The sequence below is a fragment of the Antedon bifida genome, chromosome 3 (assembly GCF_963402885.1).
Source record: "Antedon bifida chromosome 3, ecAntBifi1.1, whole genome shotgun sequence".
Lineage (NCBI taxonomy): Eukaryota > Metazoa > Echinodermata > Crinoidea > Comatulida > Antedonidae > Antedon > Antedon bifida.
The window spans coordinates 20,699,244-20,703,642 of NC_136228.1; positions in this window are offsets into that span (position 1 = coordinate 20,699,244).

Sequence of the window (4,399 nt, forward strand, 5' to 3'; positions counted from 1 at the left end):
GTAAAATTTGGTATTAATCACATATTTAGGTATAACTTATGACTGATATACGATATTTTATCAAATGACGTATCATATCATAGCTATTTAAATTATTTGGGTGAAAATTAAATTTTTTCAAGAATTATTTTTTGGTAAAAATGGAACTTCTTAACATATTATTTAAACAAAATTTTACAAATATTTTGCCTATAGTATAGTTATGATGAATTTACAATATCAAAACTTAAACTTAAATTGGTACGGAATTACATGAATTTAAATAGAAACACTCAAAATTTGAGGTCAAATAGGTAGGTCAAATTTGGTATTAATCACTTTTTTTGTATATAACGTATCACTGGTATAACATATTTTAGCTATTTAAATTATCTATACTAATACTAATACTTATCGCTCGCTCCCCCTCTAGGAAGTGTAGACGATGGTTCTCGAATTATTGAAAATGCTTGACATTCGTAAAACTAAATAATTTGTTTCAGTGTTTTAGATGATTATTAACATTTTAAAGTATAGTTTTTATTGTTTGGTAGGGCCCTTTGGGGAGGCGGAGTTCATTTGAGGGAGGTGCTTAATCGAGGGATATATGTTAAATTTTTATTTTAACTGCTCCCTTGTGTATAAAAGAGGGAAAATAGTTGAAACCAGGTTGTTGCAAGGTGAACTTATCGTAAACCCGGAAATTACTTTGACCGCGAAGAATTGAAATTGAGTTGAAAATCTACTGTTGAAATCATAAATTTTGTTAAAAAACTCTTTATAATATCTTTCTAAGATAGAAATATGGAACAATAGCGTCGAACTGAACACTAATGTTATCAAATCTACGTTTCGCGGTACATCTGAGGTAGATAAGGTAGATATCCAAGGCGGAGATTTGTACCGAAGTTTTTGCATTGTGCTCGCCTATGTCAGAATTAACCATAATTTATATATAGATGATGATACATTATACTTTTTGGGTGAAAATTGTAACTTTATTCAAAATTGAAAATGTTTTAGTAAACATATAACTGAATGAAACATTTTGTTTGACAGCTTTATCAATAGATTATCTATGATAATTAAAGTTAAAACTATAATATCAAAAATTAAATGGTAATTGGTACAAAAATACATACATTTAGAATAAAAACACTCAATTTGAGGTCAAATGTCAAATTACATTGCCATCGATTGAAGTGTTAATAATAATAATATTAATTACTTACATGGTGATACAACATTACTGGCAAATAAATAATTGAGTTCTGTTGACATTTTCACAAAAAATAACATTTTGACTCCTTGTGATTGACTACAATTTGCTAGAACTCAATCAGCAAGAATTCAAGATAACTTTACAGTTACAATAATAAAGTTGTCAACTAGACAATATTTAAGTTTAAATTAAACTAATTGATTACTGTATATGCAGTTAAGAACTAAGCTAACCTGGTTATGGCCTCTGTGCCTAGGCCGGGTATTCTTTCATGGATGCAGACTCCATGGTGGATGCCACCTTCTGTTAGGTTGTGTAGCTTAGCTTCTTAACTTTTAAATCAAATTTGATTGTTGTATAGATTCCACATAAGATACTCTGTACTATTTACAAATTAATATTTAAATATTTTTTTGATACTTTCTATGATAAGTAAATAAATGTGTGTTATTTATAGAGACCAATATCATAATATTATGATGAATAAACTGCATATTTTGTCAGCAATCATTATCAAATGGACAGAATAAATTAACACAGAAAGGATGCGATAGTATTACGAAGGCAAGCAACACCAGAGGCAATGATGTCGAAGTTACACCTGGTCAGACTGTACATTGAACAGGTAGCGGAACAATTCTTCCCTGAGAGGATTCGGCCTTGTGGCGATTCCCCTCCTTTAGCACGTGGTTTCAGCAGCAACGCACATAATTCTCTCTGAGCGGCGTGCCAAAGACATTTTTGACATGCTCTCTAGGAAATCAACACGTGTACCTCTCGCAAATAAAGTGAACAGCGATGGCCAGGACATGTTCAATAACTGGTGGTGAATAAAAGGTAACTGATATGCCGGTCAAATAACATGCCGCAAAGAAAAAAATTGCGAGAGAATTCTGGAGCGCGTGTGAAAAAGACTTACGTCCGACAAGCATAATACTATGCCTAAAATTAAACTTTAGCTAATATGCTTAGCCCTAACCTAGAGGCCTATGTAGAAAATAATTTAATCAATTTTGATATAATAATAATTGGTGTAATATTAATAATGATACACTATTCCTGTTTTAGTAGGCTAGGTATATTACGAACGATTTTTATTTATTTTTGTCCATGTATGTACTAATAAACCTGCCGCTAGTTTCCTTCACTTGTATTTTGACTCCAAATGTGATAACTAACTTCATCGTGTGAATACCACACCTTAGAAGTATTACCTCATGAGTACTTTAATGAAAAAAACAAGTAACAAATAAATCCTTAAATTAATGATTTTACAGGCGTGTTTCTCGCACACTGTTCGCGAATTTCACATATTTTACATATTTCACATATTTCACATATTTTACCCCGTTCCAGAACTCGGTTTTACGGTGATCGTGCTTTCGCTGTCGCAGCCCCAAAACTCTGGAACACTCTACCCCTCGAAATACGCTCATCAAAATCTGTAATCACATTTAAAACTAAACTCAAAACTCATCTCTTCAGAGAAGCATAATCACACGCTACTACTTGCACATATCTTGGAAAACACAGCGCTTTGAAACCTTTGTCTCTTGCGCTTTATAAATGTTATTTATTATTATATTCAATGTTCAATATTTTTTGTTTTTCTCTTGAACAGTAAAAGTTTCACTTATTATAAGCGAGCGGTGAAGCAGAATGAAGGCTGTGAAGTGAAGCCAAAATTGCAAGTACAGCTACGGCAATATGACACTGTGTTACAGAATAGGAAAATTTGTGAAATGGTTGATCTTCCGACGACTCGTTATCATTAACCATATTAATTACTTTTGTAAAATTATCGTTCTTCCCATTTATCAAGTCAATATTTTATGAAAATTTATCAAAACAGTGAAAAAATAGATATGTTTTCACTTTACGTTTGCCGATTTTCGCACTGAAAAGCCTTCAAAATAAATGAAGCGTAACGTATACTGTACATTCCTGCTGAGCAAGACGATACATGTGCTCTCTGCCCATGCCTGGCATCGTCACGTGATAAGCAGATACAGTGTACAATACCAAACTGGTCGGGTCGAGTATATCCCGTCTATAATCACAACATGAACGATGTACAGTATTTGATTGAAGGTTGACTCGACCTTCCGGAATGGTATAGATAATATAGCTTGAATGAGAGAGTTGGAATATTTGTAAACATAAGTATTGCTAATTTAACAAGTGTAGCCTATAGTAAAAGGCATGGTAGTATCAATTCGCATACACTAGCTAGCTCAATTTTTAACTGGGCCGGATCGGCTAAGTCTCCTTTCCTACTAGGTCTACTTGCTTGATGCAGTATCCGCTTTTTTTGGAGAGTAAACTATTTTAGGCCTACTTAGACGATCGGGACACCATACGTGCAGACGGCGATCGGACCTTGTTTTAATTGCCTCAATATTTACAGTCGATTTTGTAGAACGTTTTAGGTTTAGATTGTTTAGGAGTTTGGTTGATAGGATGGGTTTGGAATCCACTGAGTTTTGTTATTTATGGGCCAATCGTCTAGTAGGCTAGCTAGGCCCATGGGCCCCAATGTTTTAACGTAGCCATCGTGGCATGGAATCCCTAGTCAGAATGGCTCTCACCATAAAAAAAATGATTTAGGCTAGTACGTGAAGCCCATAATACAATCTGTACTATAGAGGTATAAAAACAGACAGATAATTTATGACTCCATCATGATCTGTACTAAATTTTGTATTTCATTAACGGCCGCATTCGAGTTCGAGCTAAAACTTTAAAAATGACGTCATTTTAATTCATAAACCGAACTTCAACTACATCGCCAACTAAATCAGGCCAACCTTGACTAAATCGCGACGGATTTTGATCGATTTTTTTAGTTCTCGAGGGGGCAGGCTAAATGGTCGACTAAATGGTATTTAAACAAGGTTTATAAAAAATGTAACAGTCATTTTTTTTTTTATTCGCGACAACATACATCGCTGGTCTTTAAAAACCAGGAAAACAACGGGGATCAGACAATCGCATGTTTATTCACACAACACGGAATTGATACAAGGCGTCTGGTTCATGAAGACCTTTCGAGTTGTTAGAACTTTTCATCAAGTTGAGGGCGGATGTCAATAAACTATGACAGAGCCATATATTATATAAAGAGTTACGACATTGAAAATTAGAAGCCATTTTTGTGTCAAAGAATTCGCACGCTGAGGGCGCGCGCGTCTCTTTTGT